Source organism: Somniosus microcephalus, chromosome 19 (genome assembly GCF_052327205.1).
Source record: "Somniosus microcephalus isolate GS21.2 chromosome 19, FLI_Smic_1.0, whole genome shotgun sequence".
NCBI classification, from domain to species: domain Eukaryota; kingdom Metazoa; phylum Chordata; class Chondrichthyes; order Squaliformes; family Somniosidae; genus Somniosus; species Somniosus microcephalus.
Window position 1 is genome coordinate 19262604 of NC_141005.1, and position 19644 is coordinate 19282247.

At 48.2% G+C, this 19644-nt stretch overlaps 1 long non-coding RNA gene across 1 annotated transcript in view; it reads left to right on the forward strand.

The window, feature by feature from the left end:
- Window positions 1-378: 378 nt before the first annotated feature.
- Window positions 379-19644, forward strand: part of LOC147103591 (uncharacterized) — a 53191-nt gene continuing 33925 nt past the window's right edge. Inside the window, exon 1 of the long non-coding RNA XR_015081797.1 lies at window positions 379-701. This is a non-coding gene — a long non-coding RNA (uncharacterized LOC147103591). The remainder of the gene's footprint in view (window positions 702-19644) is intronic.

Consider the following 19644-nt stretch of genomic DNA (forward strand, 5'->3'; position numbering starts at 1 on the left):
GTGGGCCCCAGCAGAAGGCAAACAATGAAAGCAAGTGGTTGCAGAATTAGCCAGCAGCTGGCTGTCTGAACAGCCCATTCAAAAGACAGCACAGATGGATTAATTATTCAGTGCTTTTCAGCTCGCACTCTTCATTCACCGTGACACTAATTACGGAGATTTTTTTTCTCTTTCTTTCTTCAATGCAGGGTCCGCCCTGGTCCCTGACGCACAGAGCTCAAAGCAGCTCTCTCTTTTTTTTTGCACTTCGTTAAAGAAAAAAAGGGGAGTCAAAACAGATGCACCACACGTATCCCGGGCTGTCCCAAAAAACCCTGACACCTCTCCTAATGTACCACTGCCCCTCATTAGGACAACCCCGCAATGCCAGGTAGCCCAACTGCACCGCGGCAACCCTCCACATCGTTATCTCTTCATTATTTATATTATATATCCAGGCTCCATCAGCAGATCACGAAAGTGGATCGTCAGCTCCCATTTTATTTCTCTGTTAGCCTCAGAACATCTTTCACGTCCAGTGCTGGCTTGCCGAAGGAGCTTGCAAGACCTCCTTCTCGTTAGGGGAGAAATTGGAGTATTTAATATCATTCCATCTCGTTTCTCTCTCTCTCTCTCTCACAGCAAGAAGAGGGGAACATTTAAATTAAAAAAAATCCTCGAGGAACCTTATTCATCTGAGGGAAATGGAGAAGAGCGGACAGGTAAGGGGCATTTTCTTTCTCTCGTGTATATTTATTGGATTAAATGTCCCTTTAAATAGGAATTACAGAGAGCCCATATTTGACAGGAGATTTAAGGATTCGTGCTTGATGGTTTTTTATTTTACATACACAGTAAATTTGAGAAGCTCAGTTGCTTCTAGTGTGGTGTGTGTGTTCGTGTTATTTTGTTGAAAGGTATGGTGGTTGCCAGTGCTGGCCATTGTATTGAAATAACAAATTATACCCACTTTCACCAGGAAATTCACAAAGACACCCTAAGTCTGACCGGCAGTCCGGGTTATTATATAAACGCCTGTGAGCACTGCGGAGAAGATGCATTAATTTTTTACGACGGCTGGAGATTGCAGATATAACAGCCACGTGAATGGGCAGGGTGCATGTATCGAATTAAAAAACGCAATTGCAAATCATTTTGACAATCTGTTATAATTATTGTATTCAATTGGGCTTTTTGTGCGGGGCTGCGAGCTAGAAATTGGTTCATTTATAAACTTAAAATGGGCATCCAGGGAGAAAAAAAATGCAGTTGCATTATTATTTTTTTGCAATAACTTTAATTTGCCAGGATTATTTTTTCGGGGGGTGCGGCTGCACGTCTCGCTGGTTCAGTCATTTAGAATATTCCATTGTTACGCGGTTTGATCGCTCGCGCTAATCCTTAAATCTAAATGGGGGAGGAAAAAAAGGCAGCATTTGGTTTTCATAACGTGCCAAAGATTGGACATTTAACATGTGCTTATGGTGTCCATTAGTGAACTGGTTAATGGGCTGCTAATGTGCCGGGCGGTGGGAGTACATGAATCATGGGGTGAGGGGAATGTCCCACTGGGAGGATCTGGATTTTGAAATGTTCCTGATTTTTTGGATGAAGATTCTGGGCGATGCGAAGTGAAACGACATTGTAAGTATGCTGGAAGTGAGGGCCAGCCTCATCTGTGGAACCTTTTTATCTGGGTTTAAATCTGGTCTGTGGGTCCCTGAGATGGACAGAATTGGACACTTTTTAATGGTGTGACAGTTGCCAAGATTGAGCTTCAGATTCTTTTGGAAGCTGTAACTCGATATAAAAGGGATCATCTTTTTAACTGCCAGCCCAAAGATGCATTTATGCTTTTTTTAAATCTAAATTCCCCAGCATTTCTATTGTTCAGCCTCTCAGGGTGACAATGTTGGTGGGTGGGAGGGAGGGAGAGTGAGACAGAAAGTTGAGGAAGCACCGAAATGTCCACAGTTGTGCAAATGGTGTGTGATAGTGCGACAGTAGTGTGCAATTGCAAGTATTGTGCAAGGGCGGTGTGAGAACACGAATCGTGGGGCGAGGAGATGACCCATTGGGATGATCTGGATTTGAAATATTTTCTGATTTAGGATGGAGATTCTGGAGGTTGCAAAGTGAAACAACGTTGTAAAAGGCGATAGTGGGATCAGCCTCGTCTGTGGAGCAGGGCTGTGCCTTTTTATCTGGGTTTGAATCTGGTCTATGGGTCCCTGAGATGGACAGAGGACACTTTTTTTTGTAATTGTATTGGCCGAATAATGTGTTTCTGCGTTTTATTCCAACCTGCATTTTTAAAAAGGAAAGCACCCTTTTTAATTAATCAAAATGCGCCATGGTGTTCTGCGGGAGTGGGGAATGGACATTGAGCAGGGCAGGGAGAACAGCTAGGGCTGGTGTGCTGGAAGAGAGGTTTTCGACGAGGCTTTTGGAGGTGGAGAGAGATGTAGCAGGACAGAGAGGTTTCGAGCATTTGAGTATGTGACCGCTGAAGGCTGTACTCCCGATGATGGAGAGATGTGAACACAAAGTAGACTGGCGTTGGAAAAGCAGAGTGTGCAGCTATTATTAGGCAAATTATGGGGCTGTGAACGATTTGCCTCTGCACTGTAGTTGTGCAAGTAATGTGCGTTTGCCCCATTATTGTGCCGATGCCATGTCTTTACTATTCTTGGGCAATTCTCGTTAAAACGTCGAGTTACTGTGCAAATCCTGTCCTTCTGCATTACTGTTGTGCAAATCACGTGAACATGCCACTTTGGACCATAAGATCTAGACTGTACAGGTAAATTTTTCTGCACATCACGTGAATTTGTGCTGATTGCTTGACGTTCTGCCGAGTTGCCAAATATCATTATTTGAAAATGTATTCAAATTCCAGGGTTTTTCTTTTACCTCCGGAGCTCCCGCCACACCCTTTCGCAATCTGCGGCTCTATTCCCCTGCACAGAGGAGTGAGTTTCTCTTTTTCCACATTTCCTCATTCCCCAGTGGTTTGCAGACAGCAGAACGCCTGCAAAAACTGCATTGCAGAAGGGCCCATCTCCACAAAGGGCGCGCTGAAAAGATGACATTTTTAGAGATAGTCTAAAACGTAGAGAACAAAATATTTTTTCTCCAATTTAAATCTCTTAAGTTAAAATGTCATGGTTCAACCAATACTCTGTGCCATGGTTCAACCAATACACTGTGCCATGGTTCAACCAATACACTGTGCCATGGTTCAACCAATACTCTGTGCCATGGTTCAACCAATACACTGTGTCATGGTTCAACCAATACACTGTGCCATGGTTCAACCAATACTCTGTGCCATGGTACAACCAACACTCTGTGCCATGGTACAACCAATACACTGTGCCATGGTTCAACCAATACACTGTGCCATGGTACAACCAACACTCTGTGCCATGGTACAACCAATACACTGTGCCATGGTACAACCAATACACTGTGCCATGGTACAACCAATACACTGTGCCATGGTTCAACCAATACACTGTGCCATGGTTCAACCAATACACTGTGCCATGGTACAACCAATACACTGTGCGTGGTACAACCAATACACTGTGCCATGGTACAACCAATACACTGTGCCATGGTTCAACCAATACACTGTGCCATGGTACAACCAATACACTGTGCGTGGTACAACCAATACTCTGTGCCATGGTACAACCAATACACTGTGCCATGGTTCAACCAATACACTGTGCCATGGTACAACCAACACTCTGTGCCATGGTACAACCAATACACTGTGCCATGGTTCAACCAATACACTGTGCCATGGTACAACCAATACACTGTGCCATGGTTCAACCAATACACTGTGCCATGGTTCAACCAATACACTGTGCCATGGTACAACCAATACACTGTGCGTGGTACAACCAATACACTGTGCCATGGTACAACCAATACACTGTGCCATGGTACAACCAATACACTGTGCCATGGTTCAACCAATACTCTGTGCCATGGTACAACCAATACACTGTGCCATGGTACAACCAATACACTGTGCCATGGTACAACCAATACTCTGTGCCATGGTACAACCAATACACTGTGCCATGATACAACCAATGCTCTGTGTCATGGTTCAACCAATACACTGTGCCATGGTTCAGCCAATACACTGTGCCATGGTACAACCAATACTCTGTGCCATGGTACAACCAATACTCTGTGCCATGGTACAACCAATACACTGTGCCATGATACAACCAATACACTGTGTCATGGTACAACCAATACACTGTGCCATGGTACAACCAATACACTGTGCCATGGTACAACCAATACACTGTGCCATGGTTCAACCAATACACTGTGCCATGGTTCAACCAATACACTGTGCCATGGTTCAACCAATACTCTGTGCCATGGTTCAACCAATACTCTGTGCCATGGTACAACCAACACTCTGTGCCATGGTACAACCAATACACTGTGCCATGGTACAACCAATACTCTGTGCCATGGTACAACCAACACGCTGTGCCATGGTTCAACCAATACAATGTGCCATGGTACAACCAATACACTGTGCCATGGTACAACCAATACACTGTGCCATGGTACAACCAATACTCTGTGCCATGGTACAACCAATACACTGTGCCATGGTACAACCAATACTCTGTGCCATGGTACAACCAACACTCTGTGCCATGGTACAACCAATACACTGTGCCATGGTACAACCAATACTCTGTGCCATGGTACAACCAACACTCTGTGCCATGGTACAACCAATACACTGTGCCATGTTACAACCAACACTCTGTGCCATGGTACAACCAACACTCTGTGCCATGGTTCAACCAGTACAATGTGCCATGGTACAACCAACACTCTGTGCCATGGTACAACCAACACTCTGTGCCATGGTACAACCAACACTCTGTGCCATGGTTCAACCAATACACTGTGCCATGGTACAACCAGTACCCTGTGCCATGGTACAACCAATACACTGTGCCATGGTACAACCAATACTCTGTGCCATGGTACAACCAACACTCTGTGCCATGGTACAACCAATACACTGTGCCATGGTTCAACCAATACACTGTGCCATGGTACAACCAACACTCTGTGCCATGGTACAACCAACACTCTGTGCCATGGTTCAACCAATACAATGTGCCATGGTACAACCAATACAATGTGCCATGGTACAACCAATACACTGTGCCATGGTACAACCAACACTCTGTGCCATGGTTCAACCAACACTCTGTGCCATGGTACAACCAACACTCTGTGCCATGGTTCAACCAACACACTGTGCCATGGTTCAACCAATACACTGTGCCATGGATGCACCATGGCTTATCTGTACCAATACCCTTTGCCAACAGTATACTACTAGACTGTTCCATGGCTAAACTGGTACACTGCACTGCTATAAATGTATTGACACACTGTACCATGGGTTTAGTAACCCACTGTGTCACAGGTTGACACACTGTGAGCCGCTGTACCATGGGTGGGCCAACACATTACGCCATTGAATTTTTAAAATTTATTCGTTCCTGAGATGCAAGCATTGCTGGCAAGGCCAGCATTTATTGCCCATCCCTAATTGCCCTTGAGAAGATGGTGGTGAGCCGCCTTCTTGAACTGCTGCAGTCCGTGTGGTGAAGGTACTCCCACAGTGCTGTTAGGAAGGGAGTTCCAGGATTTTGACCCAGTGACAAGGAAGGAACGGCGATATATTTACAAGTCAGGATGGTGTGTGACTTGGAGGGGAACTTGGAGGTGGTGGTGTTCCCATGCGCCTGCTGCACTTGTCCTTCTAGGTGGAAGAGGTCGCGGGTTTGGGAGGTGCTGACGAAGAAGCCTTGGTGAATTGCTGCAGTGCATCTTGTAGATGGGACACACTGCAGCCACGGTGTGCCGGTGGTGGAGGGAGTGAATGTTTAAGGGATGAAAACATATGGATTTGTAGCTATGATTGTTGATATTGAGTTTCCAATCTACCATTCCACCACAGAGAGCTTGATGTTGGGTGCTTCCCTACAGGAAAATGTTGAGGAATCACAAGGTTTCCTCTTGCACCCACCACTCCTGGCTGTTCTGGGAGCAGCACAGGCAGAGACTTGGAGTGTGTCGGCTATCTGCACACCCTCAATGGGGTAAAACATGGGGAAGAAAACCATAATTGGAGCTCCTAAATGGCTCATTGGGTATATTCACCATACGATGTGATACGGAGCAATCATTCTGGGAGTGCCTGAGGCTCAGTCCTCAGCCTGTGCTGAGTTAGCTGATCTCAAGTGGGGCAGTGGTGGGGGTATAGTGAGCGTCACCTACAGTTGGCCTCCGTGTTCTGCTAAGGGAACGAAACTCAGCCATAGTTCCCATCCCTGATTGCTATAACTCTTGGAAAATGCCTTTGTGTGGACATTAGGTGAGGACAGGATAGTGATGCCTTTCATGTTCAAATAGCCCCCTGGTGCTATTGGTCTAGGTTAATATGTGAAATACAGCCACATGGGGGCAGGTAGTGGAGGGGTGCTGGTTCGCTTAAAGGCTGGATCAGCAGCAGTGACTCCACTTCAGGAGTGAAGTTAATGCCCCTTCAGGTATTGACCTGGATGGCACATTTCAGAGCAGCAGTGGCAACAAGGGCACTGGATATGCACAATTATTTAAACGTTGCGATTTTTAAAAACATTTTGAGCCACAAACCTTCCCCGAGCTTTCTGGGAACGGTCCGCATGGGCTGGGAATTGGAAAAGCATTTGTAGAACAAGTGTGCAGCCTGCTTCTGTCCACTGCTGGTGATGTGCCTTTGGCGGAGCAGGGGGGAAGGCAAAGAAGGAACACCTCTTGCGGCACCAGGTATGGCTGTATTTGCTATAACCAACAGGAAACGCTGGAAACACTCAGCAGGCCAGGCAGCATCCGTGGAGAGAGAAACAGAGTTAACGTTTCAGGTCTGGGACCCTTCATCAGAACTAGAAAAAGCTGGAGATGTAACAGATACTAAGCAGGTGCAGAGACGGGGGGGGGGGGAGGGGGGGTGGGAGGAGAGGAAGGAATTGAAGGAACATACTGTACTTATGTAAGAGGCAGGAAAGATAAAATGTTGCAAATGGGAATGGCAAAATCATACAGCGTGAAAAATGTGGGAGGGGACCTGAGTAGGACTGGAACAAAGAATGTTCCACATATCCCATGAAATGAGTTCAACAATTTCAAACTATAACCCCTGCCCCCATTTTTCATGCAGTATGATTTTGCCATTCCCATTTGCAACATTTTATCTTTCCTGCCTCTTACATAAGTACAGTATGTTTCTTCAATTCCTTCCTCCACCCGCCCCCCCACCCTGTCTCTGCACCTGCTTAGTATCTGTTACATCTTCAGCTTTTTCCAGTTATGATGAAGGGTCCCAGACCCGAAACGTTAACTCTGTTTCTCTCTCCACGGATGTTGCCTGGCCTGCTGAATGTTTCCAGTGTCTTCTTTTGTTATTTCAGATTTCCAGCATCCGCAGTATTTTGCTATTGTATTGTGTGGCTGTATTTTCTGCTGGTCTTGGAAGAGTCCAGTATCACGCAGTCAGTGGGACAAGTACTTGACTGTTTTTCCTGATGGCTGCTTGGCTGATCGTCTCAGTGAGGGATCACAACAACAACTTGTATTTATATAGCGCCTTTTAGTGTAGTAAAATGTCCCAAGGCGCTTCACAGGAGCGATTATCAAACAAAAATTTTACACTGAGGCACATAAGGAGATATTAGGACAGGTGACCAAAATGGAGGGAATTCCAGAGCTTAGGGTCAAGGTTGAAACAAGTGAGGAAGGCTGTTCATCCCGTCCTAGTTCATCTGTCCAAAGCAGAAAACCTGCAGTCAGCCCTTCAAAGCATTTGTCGGGCTGTTGAGTAACTAAGGTTCTCGCTTCTTCTGTCTGAGCCCATTGGCTGAGCCGTAATCTGTTTTCCCAGTAGTTTGACGCAAGGGAAATAAAGTCGAACCATTGTTTCCTAGCTGTGAAGGAAAGCTTGTGTGGATTTCTGCGTGATTTTAAAATGGGAAATTTTAAATCAGACCAGAATGATACCGAGGCTTAGAGGGTTAAATTATGAGGGCAGGTTGCATAAACTTGGTTTGTACTCCCTTGAGTTTAGGAGATTGAGGGGTGATCTAACCGAGGTGTTTAAAACGTTGAAAGGATTCGATAGGGTAGATACAGAGAAACTATTTCCTCTGGTGGGGGGGAATCAAGAACGAGGAGACATAATCTTAAAATTAGAGCCAGGCTGCTCAGGAGTGAAATCAGGAGGCACTTTTTCCACACAAAGGGTAGTGGAAATTTGGAGCTCTCTCTCAAAAGGCTGCGAATGCTGGCACAATTGGAGTTTTCAAGACTGAGATTGATGGAGTTTTGTTAGGTAAGGGTATGAAGGGATATGGAACAAAGGCAGGTAAATAGAGTTGAGGTGGAGATCAGCCCTGATCTCATTGAATGGCGGAGCAGGTCAGAGGGGCTGAATGGCCTACTCCTGTTCCTATGTTACTAAATTTGGCATCATATTCACAAATATGGACTATCAAGAAGCATAATTCTCTGCCTCACTGATTACCGGGAGACATGAGGAAAAGATTGATTTGCTGGAGGACGAGGCACCCATGCCTGCTACCCCAGCCAATCAACTGTTTGGCTCCTAAGTCATGTTTGCGTTTCACAGTGATCATTTTAACTTGTACGATAGCAAAATACTGCAGATGCGGGAAATCCGAAATAACAACAGATCATTTTAACTTCCTTGGCTCAGTTGGATGTGTCTATCAGGCTGCTGGCCCAAGCTTTGTCAGTTACAGATGTGTTCCTTGCAGCTTGGTTAGGAAATGCACCAAGTGCTTCAATACTGAGCCACATGGGCAGGTGGCAGGTTCTATACCCGGCGCACTACACTGGCCTCCGTGCCATTGTGCTAGGAAAGGGAAAGACGCTCTGCCCGGGATCTTGCTCCTCAGTGACTCCTAGGTGTATGTGGAGGCCAGCTGAGAATCAGCTGCAATGCCCCCTATCTTCCTCCCTGCCACCACCCACATTGTAAAAGTCCTGTTAACACTAACCTGTACCAAGGGGCAACTGGTGCCCATGAAAGCATAGCATGGATTAGTGAATTCCAAATTGGAGAAAAAGCAATAATTGACAAGGGGAATGACAATTTCGTGATGGTATCATGGATAATGGCAAAAGTTTTTATAAGCACATCTTATAAAACACACAAGAGTGAGGAAGGAGGCGGGTGGACTCATTAACTGAGGTAGAAGATAAGGACACAGAAGAAGTCTTCACAGTGGAAAAGAACATGCAATAGGAGAGGTACAGGGAAGATTAGAGCCCGTTGAAGAGATAAAACTAACAGGGATTTCAATTAAACAGAAAAATTGTAATAGATAAATTAATGGATTTAAGCCAGATAAGTTCCCAGGCCCAGATGGTTTCCATCCAATGGTATTAAAAGAAGTAGATGAAACTGGGAATTGATTTGTTATAATCTTCCAAAGCTTGCTGCATTTGGCAGTAAAACAAAAGGATTGGAAAGTAGTGAACATTACATCTTGTATTCAAAACGACAGGAAGAGACAAACTGAATAACTATAAGCCAATATTTTTAACATTACTAGTGGCAAAATTACTGTAATCCAATAACAGGGACATGTTAGCATTAGGATAGGCATAATCTTGATTAGGGAGAGTTAGCATGGTTTTGTGAAAGGCAGGTCATGTCCAATTAACGTAGTAAGGTTCTCAAACATGTAGGATGTCATATACATGGTTTTCAGAAGGCATTTGGTTAAACTCTGCACAGGAGATTACTCACTACAATTAAGCCACTTGGAATTGCAGGCAACCTCATGTGGTGAACAGGAAATTGGTTGGGAGCTGGGAGGCAGACAGTTGAGATAGAAGGGCTACTCTCGGATTGTTGAGAAGTGTAAAGTGGTATGTTCCAGGAATCGATGCTGGGGCTTTACTATTTTGTGATACATTCTGGTTCAGAGGGGAGTCTATCCAAGTTTGCTGATAGTAAGCTAGGAAGGACAGTGAAGAAGACAGCAGAAAATTGCAAAAGGACGTAGATTAAGTTGGTGGGCAGATCAATGGCAGATGCAGTTTAATGTAGTATACTTTGGATGAACAAGTGGAAGCTGAAAGTACAGTCAAAATGGTGAAGGACTGGTGGGGGGATAGGCTGATGAACAAAAAAAATTAGGAATCCAAGTGCTTAAATAATTAAAAGCTAGTTCACAGGCACAAAAAAAACAATCAAAAGGCTAATGGGATGTTGGATAACTTCATATGACACAAAAGGGGTGACTTTCCACAGGAGTTCTCTCAACTGTCCACCATAACTTTGACAGAAGAGCTACGGAAACCCCCAGGAAAATGGCATAAACACTACTGATGCTGTTTATATGGGGTTTCGGCAAGTTTCCCACCAAAGTTACGGAAGACGATTGGGGCAATCTCCATGGAAATTCCCCTCAAAAGAATATAAAAGCAGAGGAACACCACTCCAGGTCTAGAGAGAGCGTTGGTCAGGCCTCATTTGGAGTACCATGTCCAGTTTTAGGCAGCTCACGCCAGGAAGGATATATTGGCTTTGGAGGAGTAGGTCCAGCAATGATTCATCAAGATGATGACTGGGATGAGAGGATTTGACTATGATGAGAGGCTGGGTAAACAGGTTATATTCTCTAGTGATGAGAGGTGGTCTGATTGAGGTGTACAAAACAATGACGGGGCTTGACAGGGTAGAAATGGAATGACTCTCCTCCCGAACTAGGGAAACATAATCTTAAAAATGAGAAATAAGGCGGTTAAAGCCAAATCTCTACATATAACTTGTGAGAATGTGGAATGCACTATTCCAAAAGGCCATTCATGCTGAATGAACTGAGCTAGAAATTTAATTGGGAAATAGAGATATGGGGAAAGTACAGGAAAATGGGATTAAAAAGGTAAGGAGTTGCCATGGCTAACAAAATGGTGGTAGAGGCTTGGTGGATCAAATGGTATACTCTTGTACCTGTGACAGCTTTGCATATTTGGGTTGAATTTTCTGGCATATAATCTAAATCATTCTCTTGTAAAAATGTTCAATCTCAGCCCTGAGCTGACAATCAAGGAAGGCAGATTTTATTATTTTTCTCTTCTTTTTCTCACCGGCATATTTTGACATGAAAATCCCAATGAATAAGCAAAATCAGTGGAGCGTGAGGCCTGATAACCCCGCGCAGTTTGTAGGCTACCATCGCAGAGCCACACACCACTCAAACCTGTCAGGCAACATTTGCAATGAGTTTCATTTTAATTGAAGTAGAGGGTGGGGGGAAAAGAAAACCTTGCATTTATATTTGCATGTCATTAAAATGTCTCAAAGTGCTGCATACAGATTAATTACTTTCAGAGTGCAGTGACTGTTGTAATGTCAAGTCCAACGGTCATTCTGCACCAGCAACCACCCATAAATAGCAACAAGATAACCAGCAGACTGGGTAATTATTTAATAACTCTTTCAGTGCTGGGATGGGAGCACACATCAGCAGAAACTAGGCCAGTTCATGCCTCATAATTCACGAGCACCCACAGTTGTGGCTTGGGATTGCCTACGATTGTTCACGTGGGTAAGGGCACGATCTGTGTTTCCTTTTAGACATGTCAACAGGGAGGGTGAATTTGGTAAACTTCATAGAGTGGGTGGGGCTCTGCCAACATGCGCGTTCCCCTGCTCCCCAGCCGCCCCCCCCCGAACCACATTGACCGTGCACATGGACAGCAGTTTAGGCCTGGAGAAATCCCAACTCACCTTTCTAGCTATTGGGGTGGACATCGCGGTCGGAGGCTTGCCGCGGGCAAACGCCTCCGAACAGCAAGAAAACTCCACACCTACCTGATTGCTCTGGAGCTTCGAACACTTGCGCTCCTGGGCCTGCGGGCGTAGGCCTGCGTAAAGGCCCACCTGTCCCAGGGGCGCAGGCAGTTCGCAAGCGTCCCTGGGATCACGTGGGCCAGCCCAACCAATCACAAAAGGGGATCCCCATTATGCTTAGAGGGATTCCATTTACGTATGGAAACCCCATAAACATAATGGCCCAGAAATTCAGGTCGGGGACTTCCCGCGGGTGTAAGCCCCCGACCTGCACTTACCTTGCGCGCCGGCAGTTGAGCTGTAGGGCCCCGTGGAATTCCGATCCGGGGCCTGGCCCAGCTGCCGGTGCGCAGTGCTTGCGTGTCCCAGGGGCGTAGTTAGTTCGATGCGTCCCCTGGGATCACGTGGGCCATGGACAGCCAATCGGAGGAGGGAAAAGCCCATTCATAAGATTGACAGGAAGACCTGTCAAGACTTATAAATACTACGGCCCCAAAATAGCAGTAAACCTTCAAATAAATTTTTTTTTAAATCACACTTTTTAAATAAACTATAAATTAAATTAAATAACTATTTTAAACAATAATTTAAATTTTTGAAAAAAATAATTTTATATTCTAACAGGGCTAAAAATAAACTTACCTTGCTTTAAAGTATTTAAAAATAATAAATCTGTGGAAAAAATGTTTTAATTTTAATTAATTGACCACTTACCTTGTAAAAAGCAGGCCTTACGCCTGCTTTTCACATTTCTAAATTCTAAAGACTTACCCTCCTGGAGAAACCTGTAAAAAAAAAACGTAAGTTCAAAGCACAAGCGCAGACTCCCCCGCGCACGCGTTCGACCTCTGAACCCCTGCTTTCAGAGGAACGGAAGTGCCGGTTTCCCGCGCATGCACAGTGCATGCAGGAAACCGGCACTTCCTTCGGGCCCACGCGTGAGTACCCCGTGCGTACTCACCCGTGGAGACTCGAATTTCTGGGCCAATAGGAATCACTTAAAAAATACACTTGCACTGCACTTAAATAAAAATAAATCGTCACGGGTTCAAAATGAATTAAAATACCATTTGATTGAAAGTTTAAAATAAAAATGTAATCTTTTAAAAAAATTAATTTAAACCTTTTTAAACGGGGAGAAAAATAACTGAAACTAATTTTAAATGTAAGGGAATGTTTAAATGATTTTAAAAATGTTATTTTAACCCTTACGCTGGTAAAAGCAGGCATAAGGGTTTGGTGGGTATTAGCTGGGCAGTAGTTGGGCAATTGCCCCACTCTGCGCCAGCGAATGTCCATTTCCAGTGGATGCGATGGATCTGTCGAGCAGAAACTTAACAGATCGCAAGTTTGAGATTTCGCGCATGTGCTTCGACGGGGAAAGACTGTTCCCACTAGTTGATGGTACAAGGACTAGGGGACACAGGTTTAAGGTTTTGGGCAAGAGATACAGGGGGGTGATGTGAGGAAAAACGTTTTTACGCAGCGAGTGGTGATGACCTGGAACTTGCTGCCGACGGAAGTGGTGGAAGCGGAGACACTCAATGTTTTCAAGGGGAGACTGGATAGGCACTTGAGGGAAATAAACTTGCAGGGCTACGGAGATAGAGCGGGGGAATGGGACTGACTGGATTGCTCTACAGAGAGCCGGCATGGACTCGATGGGCTGAATGGCCTCCTTCTGTGCCGTTATGACTCGATGACTTGCAGGGCACGTACGACAGCGTACGCTGTCATAGGCCCCGTAAAATCCAGGCCCTTGTCTCACATCGGCAAGAGAGCAGTAGGCAAATTACGTCAACACTTCCCCATTTCTCTTCCTCCACAATAATTGTATTCAATTGTTTCTTTAACGATTCCAGGGTTTTATCACCACTGCTCTGTTCCACGAGTTGATTTCTCTTGATGTGAATTAGAACTTCGTGACATCAGGCCTAGGTGCGCATCTCTCACTCTGGTTTGCCGGCCCTCCCCATGCAGAGGCGCTTGCAATGCACACGATGCCTCCTCATAGCACCATGTCTGAGATTGGCAACTCAGTCTGTAGACAGTTGCAGCTGTGAAAAAAAAAAAATCCACATTCCACCATAGCCTCAAAGGCTGGCTTTCTTAGAAATGTCTTTGATTTTTAACAGTTTTCCAGTTTTCTGCTGCCCTCTCCTGAAAGCAAAAATCCCAAAAACCCTCATCCTCACTCTGCCAGTGTTAGTGTGGCAGACCGGACGCCACTGATCTCTCCTGACCCCCACATAGTATCCATGATCAAGACGGGGGTCACATGACTAGCATAACTTCAGCAGATGCCCGCGCTAGTATGGACACCCAGTAGAAGAGTGAAGGTGGGAAATGTGTCGAGAGTCAGGTCTGGACCCCTGGGGAGCCCTCGAATGATTCCCGATGCTGATCTGTACTCCAGGTGCCTCCCAGTGCCCAAAGAATCATGGCAGCCAACTTACACAGGGACCTGGGGCAGGAGGAGCTTTGTCCATCCTAAACATGGGCCCCGAGGGGAGACCTGTTCCCTGCTGGGAATTTCCTTGGCTTCTAACCTCCCTTCTCCCTTCAAGGGTAATGTTTGGGATGGACAGGAGCTCCACCTGCCCCAGGCCTCTGTGCAAGTTGGCTGCCACAATTCTTCTGGGTAGGAATCTGGAGTTTATGGGTCCCACCTAAATCTCCATCTTTGCTGAGGCTCTAATGCAAGAATTGGGCCGCTTAAGAAGTCTCAGACACAATGGCCTAGAAATTCAGTTGCGTTCGCCAGCCGTTAGCGCCATAAGAGGGGTAGATTTCGAGCGCTAGGCACTTAGCGCCTGGGCGCAGGCCGATCTGTGCCTACGCCCAACTTCAGTTGACATTTAGCGCTGGCGCAAAGTGTTTGCGCCCGCTCAGCTGCGCGCGCAGCTTATGACGTCATTTCGTCGTGCAACGCTGTTTGTGCGCCCCAAACCGGAAATTCAGTGGCGCCCGCCCAATGTGGGCGTGGCGCTGTTAAGAACTGTGAAGTGGAACGCAGCAGAGGCCCTGCGGGCCTCGGGGAGCGATAATTAAAGGGCACTTAGACTGGACTATAAAGGCCAGCCATTTTGCTGCAATGACTTTAGTGCTTTGGATTTCTGGACAGAGACCAAGGAACAGACCTTACTGATTTGGGACAACATAGGAGAGGTATTTTTGGCTTCTGGCCAGAGCTTGGAAATTTGACTCATTGTGATTTCACTGTTTGCAAGTTTATTATGGGGGCTGCATGGGGTTCCAACCCTCAGTTCCAGCATTATGTGCGAAGGGCTCGCAGACGCTGTGTGAGAGGGCCAGCCATGCCTAGACGCAGAGGGGCCATCAGGCGTCGGCAATGTAGGCCTTACCCACTCAGGGAATACCGGCAGCAGGTGTCCTATCTCACCATGACTGCCGCGCATTGTGTTAAGAGGCTGCGCTTCAGAAGGGAGGTGGTTGCAGAGATCTGCCAGCTGCTTCACAGAGATCTGCGTCCACAGCTGATGTGCAGGACGTCTCTGTCGGTGGAAGGGAAGGTCACGGTGGCTCTGAACTTTTATGCAAGCGGCTCCTTCCAAGCCGCTGCTGGGGACATAGCGAACATCTCCCAGTTCGCCGTGCATCGCTGCATCCGGCAGGTCACCGATGCCCTTTTCGCAAGGAGACACCAATTCATCTCCTTCCCCATGACCCTAGAGAGGCAGGAGCAGCGTGCAGTCAGTTTTGCCAGGATCGCCGACTTCCCCATGGTGCAGGGCGCCATTGACTGCACGCATGTGGCTATGCGGGCACCTATCGACAATGCCGAGGATTACCGCAACCGGAAGGGCTACCATTCCCTCAATGTACAGCTGGTGTGTGACCACAGGCAGCGCATCCTAGCTGTCAATGCCCGCTTTCCAGGAAGCAGCCACAATGCATTTATCCTGCGCCAGACTACTGTGGCTGACATGTTCGAGGCACAGCCTCCACCAAGTGGATGGCTTATTGGGGACAAGGGCTACCCTTTGTGTACATGGCTCATGACCCCGCTCCGTGCGCCCAGGACCCCTGCTGAGGAGGCATAAAACGAAAGCCATCAAGCCACAAGGAACATCATAGAGCAAACGATTGGCATCCTCAAGCAACGGTTCCGCTGCCTGGATCGTTCCGGCGGATCTCTACAGTATTCGCCGGATAGAGTCTCCCAGTTCGTCGTCGTTTGCTGCATGCTGCACAACCTGGCTATCCGCAGGACTCAGGCACTGCCACCTCACGTTGGACCACCACCTCAGGAGGACGAGCAGGAGGACCATGAGGAGGAGGAGGAGGAGGAGGAGTACCAGCCCAGGAGGGAGCCACAAGGTCCAAGGGCCGTCCGCCGGCGGCTTATTGAACGACACTTCTAGGCCCCCTGTCAGGGAATGGCTTGTGGCAATGAACGCACCTGAATGCAGCCGCTCCGCAAGCCCTCAGCCGGTTAACGCAACAACCACTTGAAACATGACACCTGGACAAGCTGAATAAATAAAAAGCTTTATTTAACAAACTCAGGGCCCTTCCCACATGAAACAGAAAAACAGACAAGACCCCCAAAAAACAGTCAAAAACATATCTCACTCCCAGAACCTGGGGAGGAATAACAAAACTTGTCCATCCAATTGGCCTTCATCCTCGGCCTAACCAAGACAAACCCCCCCATACAGAACACAAACACCCCCATATAAAAAAACAGTTGCCTTCATCTTCGGCCTTACCAAAATAAGCCCCCCCATACAGAACACAAACACCCCCATATAAAAAAACAGTTGGCAACACACTCTACTTGGTGTGCCGAGAGGGCGAGTCCTTGTGCAGGCTTCTCCGGCCCCTGCCCGACCTGTTGCTCCGCCTCAACCTGGGCCCTGTGGGTGTTGCAAGGCTGGGGGAAGGCTCCTGAGGGGCACAATGCGTGACGGCAGATGCCCTTGGGGGTCGGCCTAGATGAGGTCCGGCCCTGGAGGGGCCGGCTGCTGACTGCTGCAGCTGTGGCTGGGCAGCATCAGTCTCTGCAGCAGCTCGTCACAGCTTGGCTGGGGGAGTGGCAGTGGCGGCTGCAGCAATGGGGGCAAGCTGGCTGATGCCAGGCGCTCGCTGGTCGCCAGAGACACTGGCACTCGGCCGGGCTGGCACTGCAGCAAGCGCAGCAATCTGGTGAAGGCCAGACCGCTGTGCTGCAGTAGGGCGGCGGGTGCCCTGGCGATGCCTCCGTGACACAGCGAGTGTGGCAGAAGTGAGTGCCCAAACTGCCCTGGTCTGTGCCCGCATCAGACCAGCCAGTGTCTGCACGGCACCGCTCAGGAACTCTCGACTCGCGTCCTGTGCTGCCGCGAGTTGGTCGACACCCCTGGCCTGTGAGTCCCCGAAATCGGCCACACTATGAGCCAGGGACTCAATGGCCTGAGGCAACTGTCCCACAACCCCCATGAACTCGGTGTGGTGCCGCTCCGAGTCCGCGGACATTTCATCAAGGAGGCGCACCTCCTGGGCGAGGACCGTCTCCGGACTGGAGGCCGGACTCTCCCTCTGGGGAGAAGGCCGCCGAGCTGCCCGACCCTTCCCGCGTGCCTGGACGCCACTGGGCCCAGGAGCTACACCCCCCTGCAACACTTCCCCCTGGCTCTCCTCCAGGCAAGACGTCTCCCCTCCATTGCCATCCCCTGGCGCGGATGAGGGTTCCCCCGATGTGCCGCCTTCCTCTTGGTCCTCGTCGTCCTCCTCTTCCGAGGGACTGGCACTCTCAGCTTCAGGGACCTCCTCCTCACCAGCTGAAAGCAGGAAGGCACAAGAGTAGCTTTAGAGTGAGGACAGGGCGTCAGCGAGGGAGGCATGAGTGGTGGCATTATGCGCATTGGTGGGACAGTGGCAAAGGATGTAGATCTGAAGCGCAAGGGGAACGAGAGAGGTGCAAACGGTCATGTCCTTACCATTGGGGCCCAGCACAGGGTCGGCATCTCCAATAGCTACGGGGCCAACCACCCGGGCACGCATGAGTCGAGCCACGTGCTCCTCCAGGTCACTGAGCTCCTGGAACTGGACACGGCCTCCCCCGGTGACAGTCCGGCTCTTCAGATTCTGCGCCAGCTTGGCCTGCAAGAGAAAGGACGGCCTCTAAGTACAGTGTGGTGCCCTGTTGTTGTGTGCACTGCCTCCCATGGTCGAATAGCTTGGCCAGTGTGTAAAGTGCAGAAAGTGCTATTGATGATCATGCCAGTGCCATAGCTGCGGGAGGAGGGCTGGCCATTAGGCCTTTGAGGTCCCTTTGCCCATAATGTGAGGTGCACATGCAAGGATGAGGAGGACACTGGAAAGGGTACTCACCCTGACCAACCGACTGAGGTCGTTGTACTTCTTGCGGCATTGGTCAGCAGTCCTGGGGACATCGCTGTTGGCTGACACCCTCAGGGCGATTTCCCTCCAGGCTCTCCTGTACTGCCTCCTGGGAGCCTTCTTGCCACTGTCCGGGCACAAGATCTCTCTTTTCTTTTCCAAACCCCTAAGCAGCACCCTCAAAGCATGCTCTGAGAAGCACTGCGCTCGTTCACGGGCCTTCTGCATGGCTTCAGGCGCTATTTGGGTCCACCAGCAGTGTTCAGGCCTAGCTGCAGGGCTCCACTATCCAGGGCATGGCAGCAGACAAAGTCGACCCTTCCCCCTTTAAGAGCTGGCCGGCGTCAGGGTGTCTGCTGTCAATCAAAACATGACCGCACCTGCGCTGCGCCCGGCCTCGGCGTTATCAGTCTGCACCGCCGGCTTAGCGCCTAAAGATAGGAGTGCAACGCCAGTTTCAGCGCTCGCCCAACCTCCTTGGCCAAAGCTACTGAATATCGGCGAAGTGGCCTCCACTTTCCGGCGGGCGCTAAATTTAGCGCCCGCCTGACTTTACCGCCCCAAAAGTGGCTATACTGAATTTCTAGGCCAATAGCTCTTGCTGGGGTACAGTTCCACAGGTGCCAACACATTATCCTTCATGTGTGAATCGAGACAGTGAGTGTCGGCCATTGGAAGAACAGGAGTAATGGGACTGTGGGACTTTATGCAGGCAAAGATGCACGTTTCAGTATTCAGAATGGTTTGTAATTTGTGGCATGATGGCATGCGAGACCGGCCTGGACGGCGATGGAGAAGTCTAGCCTTCAGGTAATCACGGTATGGGCCGGGGCTTCAGCAGCACTGGGAGAGAGCTAGGAGTGAAAGTGGAAGAAAGCAATCTTAATAATGTAACTGGGTGTGAGGGAGGAAGATCAATTTGGGGTCATCTACAACGCTAAGGGCTAGCATCACCTGACTCGGTCTGAAGTGGTCAGTGAGGAGGTTGATGGCGTCAATGCCAGAGGCGGGAGCCCAAGAGGATAGTTTGGATTTTGTTGACCTTAAACTGGAGGAAATCGATGCTCGTCCAGATCTTAAATGTTGGACAGGCAGTCGGGAGAGTGTAGCAGTCGCCTCGGGGTCAAGAGAGGAGGCAGAAAAGTAAAGATGAAAAATTGGGCGGGGGAAGGGAGAGAGAAAATGAAAAGCCAAATGCCAGTGCAGACATGTCACTGCAGTCTGCTTTGAAACATTAATGTTCTTTGAGATTGGCTTCACCACAGCTTGCCAATCTTGGTCAGTAGAATTTCCGTAGCTCAGATCAGATGTACACAAGGGGATTGTCCATAATCCAATTTACCTGGAAATAAAATAAAATTACCACCTTCTAACATGGATTATTCTGGATA